General features: G+C 37.7%; 1 long non-coding RNA gene across 2 annotated transcripts; it reads left to right on the top strand.

Annotated features, from left to right (window-relative positions):
- Positions 1–277: 277 nt before the first annotated feature.
- On the top strand, positions 278–3,689 carry LOC111911977 (uncharacterized). Of its 2 annotated transcripts, XR_002857024.2 has the most exons (7): positions 278–445; positions 808–1,561; positions 1,633–1,816; positions 2,184–3,047; positions 3,147–3,203; positions 3,302–3,361; positions 3,444–3,689. It is a non-coding gene; the product is annotated as an uncharacterized LOC111911977 (long non-coding RNA). The 2 variants fall into 2 exon arrangements; XR_002857022.2 differs by having other exon boundaries at positions 3,147–3,361.
- The last annotated feature ends 10,025 nt before the right edge of the window (positions 3,690–13,714 follow it).

The raw sequence follows: 13,714 nt of genomic DNA, 5'->3' as shown, positions 1-13,714 counted from the left end.
TTATTTTATATACTAGTCTATACCTTATAATTTGAAAATATATTTTTGTTTTATATATCAAAATAATAATACTAGTTACGAGTTTATGATCTAGATATAACTTAGAAGTCTAGTAATGCTAATGACTTCACGTTATTTTACTTTCTTATAACTTAATATTATATTTTTATGATATATCAAAAACTAAATAACTAAATACTATTTTTCAATTTATCATTTATGTAAAATACAAATAAAGTATGAGTGATCTTTACGACTTAAGAGTTACGCTTTTGACTTCTCAATTTTCACTCTCATTTTCACGCAAAAGGGTTAGGGTTCCTGACTTCCCTCCTCGCGGTTCCATTTTTCAATATCATATGTTGCAGCCTAGCCCGTACTCGTTACCAAAAATGACGATCATCTCCGGCCTACGCCACTCCAGTATCCATTCTCCATTCTCGAGGTATGAAATTTCAATTAGTTGATTTCATGTTGCTTTATCATCTCGAATCCCAAACAGTAACTATAATATCTGATTAGTTCTATACGTATATTATTTAGTATTTCTAATCAAACCTCCAAAAATTTGTTGCAAATCAGTATCCAAGTATGTTGTATTTCTCTTGTTTACTCTTGACGGTATAATCTTTAGTTGATCAAAAAGTGACCAGATTAATGAAATTACAATATTCAATTCCCATTTAACAATTAACACAAAGATTGCAAGTGACCTAATTTTGATTTCCATTTTACACAAACGTTGCCAAACTCCCATAACTTTTAAGTTGTGCATTTTTTTTGCTTAATCAGTTTTGTTTTTGACAGATCTTATGGATGATGGTGTGATTTTAAATCCATCAAGTCCAATGCAAGGGTTAGGTGAAACCGGTGCCCGTATTCATGGTGAGGAGCAGACAACCTCTCCAAATTTAAATACATTCACTCAAAATGCAAATGTGAGACAAGAACATCCAGAAACCGGTGAAGATGAAGTGCAGTTGAAGCGGAAGCAGCAAAAAATATCAGAAGTATGGAATGATTTTGTTGTGGTTACCCTGAAAGATGTTATGCAAAAACTCGAATGTATGCACTTTAAAACAAGATTATCTAAGGTTGGATCAGGTCCTACATCCACAATGGCTAGACACCTAAGAAGCTGCTTACCTCATAAAGAACATGAAAAAAACCAAAAATCGTTAAATTTTCCGCCATGTGACGCTAATGTGGATTCAAAATTTGGTAAGCCTCCAATATTAATAGGTCCAAATGCAAAATATGATGCTAACAAGATGAGGGAAGCCATAGCTAATTGGTTACTGTGTACTGAGCAATCTTTTAAAACCGTGGAAGATGACATGTATGTGAAGATGATGAAGACTGCCAATCCATTGTTTGAAAAAATATGCAGAGTTACAGCTACATCAGACTGTTTTAAAGTATATGAGCACGAGAAGAAGAAGTTGAAAGCCCTTACAAAAGCTGCCTAGAAAATATGTTTAACAACTGATTGTTGGAAATCCTCGCATCAAAAAATTGAGTATATGGTTATTACTGGACGCTTCATTGATCAAAATTGGAGGTTTAACGACTTTATCAAATTTAGTATTTACTTTTTCATTTTTAATTTTATATCTCAACCTTTTCTTACAGATTACAGAAACGCGTATTGAGTTTCGTGCATGTTCCTCCTCCTCGTACCGGTTTTGATATTGCTGAATGTATTTACAAATGTTTGAAAGAGTGGGAAATTGAAGATAAAATATTCACCATATCAGTAGACAATGCAGCTTATAATGACAGAGCGGTAAAAAGATTGAAAGAAATTTTTTCGACGGTAAGAAAACTTTCTTGTGGTGGTAAATTGTTTCATATAAGGTGTTGTGCACACATATTGAATCTTCTTGTGAAAGATGGTCTTACAAAAATTGAGTGTGTTATCGAGGACGTTCGTGAGGGTATAAAGTATATTAATCATTTAGAGGGTAGACGTCAAACATTTTCAAATGTTGCGCATCAGCTACAAATACGTGATTGAAAATTATTTCTTGACGTGCCAACACGATGGAATTCAACCTATGATATGTTATCTTCTGCTTTAAAGTTTAAGGATGCTTTTCCAGGGTGTACATTACATGATTATAATTTTTAATATTTTCTTCTAAATACTTGTCCATATTCACTAATACTTTATGCTTTTTCAGATATGCAGAGTATGAACCTCATTTCAATCATTTGCCAAGAAAAGAAGATTGAGAAAATGTGGAAAGTGTATGTGACCTTTTGAAAGTTTTTAAGGTGTGTACGAACATCATCTCATGCAGTAACTACCCGACTGCTAATTTATATCTTATTGAAGTGTTCAGAGTGAAGCAAACTTTGGATAAAGGTGCGTTGTCCGAGAATGATTTTATCCGTGATATGGTGAAAAAGATGAAGGAAAAATTTGATAAGTATTGGGGGGAGTGTCATCTTGTTATGGCGATAGCTTCTGTTTTAGATCCACATTTCAAGATGAAGTTAGTTGAATTTAGTTTTCCAACAATATATCAAAATCCTTATGAGAACATTACAGAAGTAAAGAATGCGCTTTATGAAATGTATACGGAGTATGTAGTGATACATGATACATTAGTTAGGGAAGTTGCAACCCATAGAAGTGAATGTGGACGAAACATCATTTCAGGATCAAATGAATGTACATCACTTGGATCGGGATGGGAGGCATTTGGAGAGTTTATAAAGAATGTAGATTTAGAGAGACCAAAAAAGTCAGAATTAGATATGTATTTAGAAGGTGTTTATAGGGAGCAAGTTCAAGGGGGAATGCAATCATTTAATGCATTGGAGTGGTGGAATGTGCACAGATTAAAGTATCCTATTTTGTCCATGATGGCTAGAGATGTACTTGCAATTCCAATTTCTACTGTTGCATCTAAGGCAACTTTTAGTGTTGGGGTAGAGTTATTGATCCCTATCGAGCTTCATTGGCACTAGATACAGTACAAATGTTGATTTGTGGAGGAGATTGGATTAGGCATCTACATGGAGTCAAGAAAAAGTTGAAGGTGTATTTCAAAAACCTAAAGCAAATAATAATTGCTATTTTATTATTATAAAATATTAATCGTTAGTTATCTCTTTATTTTGTTTTTCTTTTTTTATAGAAGGAGGAATCTCCTACTGAGGTTTTACTACCTGTTGCTACAACAAACTAATCGACGGTATAATTTGACTTTCTTTACTATTAATCTGAACCTTTTTTGTTGCAAAGATTTGGAATTTTTTGCATTTAACCTGGAATTTATGCTTCTTTACTAAGGGCAAAGGGATAAGCTTGTAGAAACTGTGGATTGTGTAATGTGATGCTTTTTGTATAAAGGTTGGCATTATTTTCTCTAAACATGTTTTCTTCTTTTTCAATAAAATTCTGAAAATGTTGAGTTGAAATGAATTTTTTACAGTTTACATATGTCTTAATGTGGAGTGAAGTTACATCCGTTGCATCAAGGAAGAATTATGTTTTTGAAAGACTTGATCTTGTGCTTTAAATCTTATTTTGCAAGAATTGTGTTTTTGAAAGACTTGATCTTGTGCTTTAAGTCTTATTTTGCAGTATCTAGTCACTTGGTAGTTATTAATTTGAAGTTTAAGTATTTTTTTGTAATATGGAGTTATTTTACATATTTGGTACTGTGTGCTTGGTTAAATCTATAAGTTTATTTAGTATTTTTTTGCTAGAATGTATAATAAACGAGCTTTTCAATGAGCTCAAGAAGCTTAAACGAGCTTTGCTTGGACAAATTGGAAAGCCGAGCTCGAGCCAAGCTTAGGCTCGTTTAGGCTCGTGTGCCAAACGAGTCGATCCCGAACCGAGCTCGGGCCTGTTAAATCCTAACGATCCGATCTCAATCTTTAAATATTAAGCTCGAAACGAGCCGAGCTCGAGCTCTGTTAGGTCCAGTTAAGTGTTGCGTCTTTCGGCTCGTTAGCTAGTCTAAGTTTTGTCTCCGGTATGGGCCTGTCCATCCGTGAGTTTTGTTTAGGCTTTATTATATATAAATGCTTGCATGCATTCTTAACGTAAGATTCATAGAGATTTGATAGCGTACAAGTTCTTATCTTTTGTAACCCTAGAATCCTCTACAGCGGAAGTTCTTCATCGAGCTCTGCTGAGGATTGAGTTAATCAAATCATTCGACACATTCAGATCCATACTTGTGTTTTTTACATTATTGTTTCTATTTTATTAATTTACCTGTTACAAAGATCTAATCGATCAAAGAGTTTTCGAACTCATCATTTGGTATCAGAGCAGGAGGCTGTGTAATTCATACACATATCTTTTGTGAAAGAAGCGATTAGGGTTATTCCGTATTAACTAATATTTATTGAGCCGTGACTCCATAATTGACGTATCTCTTTATTTATTCGTTTGCCCCAATATTACATATTACAAGTCTGATCTTTCAAACAGGTTAAACGATCAAGCATGGACGATTCAAAATCTAATCCTATCAACATCTCAAACAGCATTGGATCAACGACGAAGATTCCTATTCTATACACCCAGGATTACGAAGTTTGGGCTCATCATTTTGAAGACTATGTCATCGGATCTGAAGATAATGGGTATCTTATTTGGGAAGCCATTGTGTCTGGACCATTTGCTCACTCAGGAACATCCAAGATCATTAAAACTCAGAAAGAATATAATGATCTGTTAAAAGATGTTAAAGACGTTGCTCAAGACGAAAAGGAGAAGTTTCAGTGCAACATCAAAGCATTGAGACTGATCCGATTCGCTCTTCAATCTGACACGTTTAGGTTGGTGAGTTCATGCAGTACCGCTAAAGAAATATGGGATAGGTTGCGAGAGCTGTATTCCACAGATGAAGATTTAGAGCATTCTATTCAGACCTTGCTTTTGCCTGAGTTTGGTGAATTTAAGTAGAATTCTGATGAAACTGTCGCTTAGACGTTTGATCGCTTCAATCATCTTCTTAGCAAGATGATCAAACATGATATAGAAAGGAAGTTGATTGAACAGAAGGTCACCTTATTGAATGGCCTAAGATCTGAATGGAGAGCTGTCGTGTCTACAGTTAAAGCTCATGAGCAATTCAAGTCATATTCATTGGCAAAGCTGGTGGGAATTCTGAAATCCCAAGAAAAGATTGTCATGCAAGAAAAGAATGTGGTCTCAAGTTTGGGGTCCTTGGCCCTCCTATCAAAAGGCAAGAATGCAGTGGAAGACGAAGATCTGAACCTACAGGACTATGATCTTACGTCAGAAGATTATGCTATGATGGTATCCAATCCCAAGAGGTTCATCAAGAAGAGGTTTCCTACCAATAAAAACAGAAATTGGCAGGGGAGCTATAGTTCTGAAAAGGTAAGGGAGGAGCCGAAGACAGAGGAACCAAAGAAAGAGGCGAAAGTTGAAGGAGATTCTGGCGTTAGCTGCTATTACTGTGGAGGAAAGAACCATTATGCTAAAGATTGTGTTCTGAAGAAAATGGCAGAGAAAGATGAGGAAAAAGATGAAGAGGCTGTCTTGATGAAAAAGCTGGAAGAGATCAAGAGGAAGAAAGTTGCTACTAACCCTTCTATGAATGCTCTTATTGTACAGGGTTCGGCAGAGGATGACGAGTTCGGTGGCGTGCAGGTATGGTTAACCAACTCAGAGGATGATGAAGTGAGAAAGCCTTCACATGGAAAGACAAATGTTGCAAGAGGTGACGAAAGTAGTGGAAAGTGTTTTGTGGTGACTGATGTATCTCACATAAGGGGATACAATACTGATGGTGGAAACAAGGACACCAAGGAGCGAGAGGACTTATGCTTCACAGCAAAACCTCTCAGTGTGCAGATCAATGAGCTTGATGAATTGATCAAGAAGGTACAATTTCTCTTTATTTCATTCAAAGTCCCACATAAATCATATGAAAAGGAATTAAATAGCTTAAATTCAAGAATCTCAAATCTAGATAGTTGTTTAACTCAAACACGGGTCACCAATTCTAACCTAACTGACTAAATAAGCAGGGTGTCTTCCAAGAGTGAGGAGCGAAGGATGTGGATAGAGCAAAAAGAGTCGGAGCTGATAAAGTCTAAGGATGAAAACATTTATTTACAAAGAGAAAATTTAAAACTTTTAAAACAGAGAAATGTTTTTTGTTTGATTGCTAAACGACTTTATGCTAACATCACTCAACTACATCTGAATTGTGAAATAGGGTAGAAAATTCATTGTATGATTTTGCCCTTCCCTGAGTTGAAGGAGGATGAAATCGATGATGAAGCATATAACTGCGAAAGTGTTGTATCGTCTGGTGATGTGAATCCCACTTACATGTATGGTCTGGACAAAATAGAATCTTTCATAAAGTCCAAAGACCATAAGGACATGCTGAAAAATCTTTCGGATGAAAACGATAAGCTGAAACTAAGGACCGAAACCATACAAAAATTTGACTCATTGAGTGCTAATTTAAGTTCAGAAAATAAAATTGATGTGGAAAACGCATCTGAACTTAATGAGGACGATGATATGAGTGAAATTTTTGTAGAGGATGTAGTCGACTGTTCTGAGTTTGTCAAGAGCGAACCCGAAAACCACAAAAATCTTATTTCTGAAAATTCTGTGGAGTTCGCTCGTTTGTCCCAAAATAAGTCCCCGATTCTTGAAGAAAAGGCTGTTGTGTACCAAAAGGTGAGAACAACACCAAATCAGGTGTATAAGATCACAGGAGTTACCGAGCATCAAACAGTCGAACTCACTGCCATAGTGAACGAAGATAACATAGATGGCTGTGATGAGTTATTTTGGTCTGCTCCTATAGATAATGCCGATGAAACAGTTGGTTTGTCAGAGCGAACGTCTTGGAAAACAAAAGGAAGATATGTACCAGAGCCGCTGAACAAGCCTGACAACTTTGACGTGCCAAGCACAAGTGGTACAAAAGAAATACCTGTAGAAGAAGTCACTTCCACAAGCGAAACATCATCTGTGAAAAGTGAACTGGCTGACAAGAAGCTGAAACAAAAGGCCAACATCCACAGACATCCGAAACAAGTGAAAGATCAAAAGCAGCAAAGAAACCTAAGATACAAAAAGAATCTCTCTGAGTGAAAGCAGTTTTGGCGCTCTCAAAACAATCATTTCTCTTATCATGATAAAAATTCAAAGTCAGAGAAAAAGACTTTCGGGCCACATGAGGAACATAGCCGAAAGGACAGGTTCGGTTCAGAGAGCAATAGCAACCGAAAGGACAGGTTCAGTTCAAACAGCAACCGAAAGGACAGGTTCGGTCCCGAAAGCAATAGCTACTGAACGTCCAGGTTCGGTCCCTTCAATGACCAAAAACAAAAGGGTCATATCGAACCGCAAGTCAGAAGAAATTCCCATTCTAATTCTTCTAGTTCTCAATTCTCTTCTAAACCCAATTATGTCCGTGCACAAAATTCTAAATCATCAATGAACCTGAAAGGAAAATCGAAGATTTCCTCTATCCAGGAAAACCGAAAGCAGTCTAAAGCCCAAACACCAAAACCTGAAACCAAACCCACTGTTGCTAATCATAACAAAATCAAAGTTTTTACCATTAAAAGAAAAGATGAAACAACATTAATAAAAAGAACATATCTTATTGATGTTTCTCTTACTATTCCTGTTCCTGTGAAAGGCTCACGTGGACCCACGAAACTTTGGGTTCCTAAATCTGCTTAATTTTTGCAGGTTATAAGTGACGAGCAGTTCAACGAAGAATGGTACATTGACAGTGGCTGCTCACGTCACATGACAGGAAGGAAAGAAGAGCTAAGGGAATTTCGATCTCTTCAGAATGGTGGGAATGTCAAATTCGGCAACAATTCTTATGGAACGATAAAGGGCTATGGGATGATAACCAATGGAGACTTCACAATAAGAAAGGCGGCGTATGTTGAAGGTCTACATCATAATCTCATCAGTGTGTCTCAACTGGTAGGAGGCACCAATCTCAAAGTTTCATTTGATGATGAAGGTTCAAAAATCATAGAGAAGAAATCAAAAAGGGTAATTCTCAAATCAGAACGCAAAGGCGAAATGTTTCCTCTCAATCTCAAACCAATCAAAGGAAATCCAGCTATATGCCTATTATCCAAAGCTCATTCTTACGAAAGCTGGTTGTGGCACCGAAGGCTCTCACATCTCAACTTCAAAGACATCAACAAGCTTGTCATAGGAGGTCATGTTCGGGGTCTCCCATTGCTCAAGTTTGATCGAGAACATTTGTGTGTTGCGTGTGAAATGGGGAAGCAAAGTCGTCAAAGTCACCCATCCATTATAAACACAAAAGTTGTTGAACCACTTGAGTTGCTTCACATTGACTTGTGTGGACCATCATCTATCGAAAGCATTGGCGGTAGAAAGTATATTCTTGTTATTGTTGATGATTTCTCATGTTTTACATGGGTATTCTTTCTGAAGCACAAATCTGAGGCTACTCCTAAGCTAAAGATGTTTATTAAGCAGGTTGAAGTGCAACTGAGAAAAGTCGTTTGCAACATCAGGAGCGATAATGGATTGGAGTTCAAGAACAAAGAATTTGAAGACTTTTTGGCAGAAAAAGGAACCAGTCACAACTTCTCAGCTCCCTATACGCCTCAACAGAATGGAATTGTCGAAAGACAAAACCGATCCTTGTGTGAGGCGGCCCGAACGATGCTAAGTTTCGCTTCTCTTCCGTTATATTTCTGGGCTGATGCTATTGCTGCAGCATGTTTCACACAGAACCGGTCTCATCTCAACAAGAGTTTCTCTCTTACTCCTTATGAGATCATCAATAACAGGAAGCCAAACGTAGAATTCTTCCATGTGTTCGGCTCACGATGCTTCATCTTCAACTCCAAAGAACATCGTAACAAGTTTGACGTTAAAGTTGATGAAGGAATTTTTCTGGGATATTCTCTTACTTCAAAAGCTTACTGGGTCTTAAATAAGCGCTCTAGGAAGATCGAAGAAACATATTATGTGACTTTCGATGATAACTACATCAAAAAGCTAAAAGCTGCTGAAGAAACAATTGGAGAGATTTTCACTCAAACAGGTCAAGTCACGGCCTCAATTGCTAATCTGTTCGATCAGTTTGTAGAATTATTCGATGAACCTGAGAAAGCTATTCTCTCGGAAGCCAAGGCAGCAGACAACAATGTCGACCATCTGAAGAAAATTGTCGAAGATGCCGCCAAACGAATGGGTGAAGGAGAACAGGTTCCAAACGAACCTCCTGAGCAAGGTGCTTCAGTTGAGGGGGAGAATCCACCTTCTTCAAAACAACCAAGCTCATAAATTGAGGGGGATAATTCTATTCCAGTTCCACCCGAAAGCTCAACTGCACCCGAAAGCTCGACAACACCAGAAAGTCCAGCTACACCTAAAAGCTCATCGGTCGAGGGGGAGAACTCTGATATGCTCTACGACGACGATAGTCAATCTGAATTGGAAGAAATGGTCAACGTTGAATTGGATCCATCCTATGATCCAAATTACCCTCCTCTTGTTAAATGGACCAGAGATCATCCTGTATCTCAAATAGTGGGTAATGTCTCTGAAAAAGTCCTCACCCGATCTCAACTGAAGGCAAAGCAAACATCTCTATTCTCCAAAGTAGAGTTCTGCATGTATAATTCTTTCGTATCAAAAGTTGAACCGGAGACAGTAAATACGGCTCTTGATCATTCTGACTGGGTTCAAGCTATGCAAGATGAACTCAACGAGTTCGAAAGAAAAAAAGTATGGCGCCTCATTCCAACTCCTAAAGATGCCTCAGTTGTCGGTCTCAAATGGGTGTTCAGAAACACAATGGACAAGGAAGGCAATGTGATTCGAAACAAAGCTCGTCTCGTGGTGAAAGGATATTGCCAGGAAGAAGGAATCGATTATGAGGAAACTTTTGCTCCGGTAGCGAGGCTGGAATCTGTTCGAATATTTCTGGCCTATGCTGCACACAAGAACTTCGAGGTCTACCAAATGGACGTGAAATACGCCTTTCTGAATGGAGAACTTGAAGAAACGGTCTACGTGGAGCAACCTCCTGGTTTTGTCAATGAAAAGTACCCAGATCACTGTTATATTCTGGACAAGGCAGTTTACGGTCTGAAACAAGCACCTAGGGCATGGTATGAAACGCTAACCAAGTTTTTAAAGTTGTCAAAATTCAAACAAGGTTCGATTGACCCAACCTTCTTTCGTAAGAAGGAAGGTAACCACCTTATGATTGTTCAAATCTATATCGATGATATCATCTTTGGCTCAACGAATCCTAGCTTAACAGCTGAATTCAGAAAGCTGATGGAGACTAAATTTGAAATGAGCTCAATGGGTCCGATTAACTTTTTCCTTGGTTTAAATATTAAACAGGGACCCGAAGGCATCTTTATCAACCAGGAAGCTTACACCAAGACTCTTCTTGCTAAATTTGGCATGATGGGAGACTCAAAGGTTAAAGTTCCAATGGCATTCGGCACCAAGCTCACACCATCCTTGGAAAAAAACGGCAGTCGATATTAAGTTATATCGCCAAATGATTGGTTCTTTGATGTACCTCACTGCTAGCAGGCCTGATATAATGTTTTCTGTGTGTTACTGTGCAAGATTTTAGGCGAATCCTCGTGAACCGCATATGCTTGCAGTGAAAAACATACTCCGGTATCTGAAACGAACCACCTCTCTCGGTTTATGGTATCCATCAAACTCAGGTTTCTTCATTCAAGCCTACTCAGATGCAGACCTTGGAGGTTGTGGTTTAGACAGGAAAAGCACCACTGGAGGCTGCCAATCCCTAGACGGGAAGTTGGTTAGCTGGCAATCAAAGAAACAAACATGTGTATCTCTGTCTACAGCCGAAGCAGAGTACATCGCAGCTGCCTCCTGTACATCTCAAGTGATTTGGATCCAAAGCCAGCTCCGGGACTATGGACTCAATATGAAAAAGATCCCACTATATTGCGATTCAGAAAGTGCAATTAGGATCTGTCATAACCCAGTGCAACATTCCAAAACCAAGCATATAGCACTGAGGTATCACTTTATTAAGGATCATGTGGAAGATGGGAACGTCGAATTTGTTCGAACCACTGATCAACTGGCTGACATCTTCACCAAAGCTCAGCCTGAAGCATCTTTCAATAAAATTCTACAAGGGCTAGGAATGATGGATTCGGAGTCAGTACCAAAGACTACTTCTCAAAATTAAAAGTTGGAAGCGAAATAGACCGAACGTTCGGGTTCGGGTCTCATGTGTGCCGAAATGAACCGAACGCTCGGGTTCGGGTCTTGTTCTGGTATACTGAAATGAACCGAACGCTCGGGTTCGGTCCTATCATCTGATCTTCGCTTATCACTCTAAGGTAGTTTCTTTGGTTGTAAACCTTTTGTATCATTTTCTCAAATTCATTTCACTTATTTTCAAAGTTCTTTTCTTTTTCAAACTTATTTTTTTTGCAACCGAAATAGACCGAACGCTCGGGTTCGGATCCAAATTTTTTTTTTTGTATCTCAATTTTTTTTAAAATAAAAAATTCTAAAATTTTTTTTAATGAAAAATTCCAAAAACATTTTTTTTATTAGTTCAATAATTTTTGTTTTGTGTGGATATTTGTGGGAATTATTTCATTAGTTAAGTGTCCCTAGAAGCATGCTGCTGTATGTGTCCAAAGCCTCACCTGATTCTAAATAATAGCCTTACTGACTTGGTACATAAAAACCTTGTCTTCCCAATTAGGCTTTCATATTTATTCTAATCATGAGCTACCTGACTCTCTTCTCACATGAGATAAGAGTTTTCTGCTTGGTCCTTATTTTAACAGCAAAGGTACTTTGGTTTCTTTACACCATCTACACTACTTTTCTCCATCTCATTCGCTTCATAAACGTAACCCTCGAGACTCTCAGAAATTACCAATGAGGTTTATGGTTACACAATTTTTGTGTTTATGATCTTAGCTTCGTGTCACTACGTACTAAGTGAAACCCAAAATTCAATACCTACTATGTATTGATGGTGAACAATCAATTTTTGTCACACCCCCGCACCAGGCGGCGGAAACGTTCGGGAGCTGTCGTGACTCAATTGAATACCATAACATTGAATATATATGAAACGTAACAACATTCGTCACCATGCATTAATATAGTACAACCAGTAGAGTTTACATGAAGTACATTGTTTAAACATTACATTCCCAAAAATAAATTGTTCGATTCGTACATAAATAAACTACAAGCCATCACTGAATATGATTTCCTTTGATTCACTGGTTCCCTGAGAATACAAGTATTTTGAAAAACGTCAACATGTGAAATGTTGGTGAGTTCATAAGCGGTATTTGAAAAAAAAACAATGTTTCGTATCGTTTGAAAACCACCAGAAAATCCGATATTTTCTGAAAAGAAAAGCTTTTGAAAACGTTTGTGAAGATCCATAGGTATGCTTGTTTGTTTCTATACTTGTAAAAAAAATTGTTCATTAAGGTTGTATGCATTTCGAATCTGTATGTATTGAAAAAACCCTAGGAAAACCCAATGTTTTCCTAATTCCTTGAATTCCATGAAGTTACATTGAAACCATTGCATAGCGTGTAGTGTCAGTCCCAGGCGACGTTGGATTATTTTTGAGCATGATTAATTGCTACAAACACGCATTACACAAACGACCAGTTTATAGCTATACTAACGATCCCGTAGGCGTCGTCCGTACTAATCACGTTATCCAACCGCCCTGACTACGTGTAGTCCCACATCCGAAGAGAAAGAGGACACGAAGGCCTCGATAACTCCATTAACCGGTTGGGGATAAAAATGTACGAGGGGTCCCAGACCCGCCTCGCATGAAATGTCGACTTTACTAGCAATACCAAAGGACCCTTGGGGACCAGTAGTATACAAGCCATTGAAAGTCCTTTTACGTTGTGTTAGATCGGTAAAACCCAACACTTCGTAAGATAGAGGTCTTCGGGCCTTAAAATCAGGTCATTGGGCTAGCTAGGCCCAACAAACAAGATTTTACACTTTTGGGGTCCAAAGATGGTGCGTAGACGTCTATGCACACTCGCATGTATATTGAATTCCCAAACGTTACTTGTATGAATCGTAGTGTTGTCGTGTTAGTAGTTTCAGATTTTTATTGGTTCGAGACCGAACCAATTCGTTTAACAACGACTTTTGGTATTGTTGTGTATTGTATTTCGTCGATAGTCGCGGTGCCATTATTTGATCAAATCGCGTGTATTGAATTAGCCTTGGAAGTTTTCTGTTTTCAGCCCCTCATTGTTTGTAAAATTTACTTTTTCAACCCTTTAATTAAATAACTTTCCGGTTTGGTCCTTCAATCATTTTTCTTGACATTTTAACACCAAAAATTATTGAAATTGATATTTTTCAGCATATTTTTCATTGAAAACAGTTTAAGTCCCTGAAAATGCAGTTTTCTCGGTTATAACCCTCCTTTTTCGCAACTTTGACAATTTTGGCCCAAATTGGAAATTTTTTGCAACTTTGGTCCTTTTTAAATTTAAAAAGCATTTTAAACCTTTGAAAAGGACTTGGAACACTTATAGTCCACTGTTTTACAGAAAAACACAGTTTTGGCCCTCCAAAACAGAAAATTTCGCATAATGGGCCTTATTGGGCCGAAAATGTCATTTTTAGCTCATTAAGCTTGAAATTTATGTTTTTAATCCACCAACAAGT

The sequence above is a fragment of the Lactuca sativa genome, chromosome 5, assembly GCF_002870075.4.
Source record: "Lactuca sativa cultivar Salinas chromosome 5, Lsat_Salinas_v11, whole genome shotgun sequence".
Classification (NCBI taxonomy): Eukaryota; Viridiplantae; Streptophyta; class Magnoliopsida; order Asterales; family Asteraceae; genus Lactuca; species Lactuca sativa.
The sequence above is the reverse complement of the archived record's forward strand: the minus strand, read 5'-3'. Positions and strand labels throughout refer to the sequence as shown.